This window comes from Octopus bimaculoides, chromosome 2, assembly GCF_001194135.2.
Source record: "Octopus bimaculoides isolate UCB-OBI-ISO-001 chromosome 2, ASM119413v2, whole genome shotgun sequence".
Lineage (NCBI taxonomy): Eukaryota > Metazoa > Mollusca > Cephalopoda > Octopoda > Octopodidae > Octopus > Octopus bimaculoides.
In genome coordinates, this window is record NC_068982.1 from 183768180 (window position 1) to 183768647 (window position 468).

Consider the following 468-nt stretch of genomic DNA (forward strand, 5'->3'; position numbering starts at 1 on the left):
GTCACACTTCTGTGACCTCATCAGTGGTCCTTTGCTTTCTTCTATCTTATTCGTGTGTCTTTCCTTACTAACGATCAGCCATTTTGTCGATTAATGTAAAATAAAGCTGAAGCAAATTAACACCAAATATATAGTGCGTGTGTTTTTATTAGCTAAACTGGCAACATGACCATCCCAAATACAACAATATCTGTTTCAACACACGATTTCACATCAAGAATCTTGCAAAATGAGTATATAAACGATCTGAAGAAGGAATTGTAATTCCGAAATATCATCGGACTATAGATAACCAAATTACAACAGGTATATAGTCCATTTTTTGTTCTATAATGTATTGTTATACCATTCTAAACTTTTTATTATATATATATATATTGATGCGACCACCGAAAAACAAATTAATGTTATATCCCTATCTCCCGAGCTGGGTTTTGAAACCGTATTCTGGTTGTTGAGGATAATGCT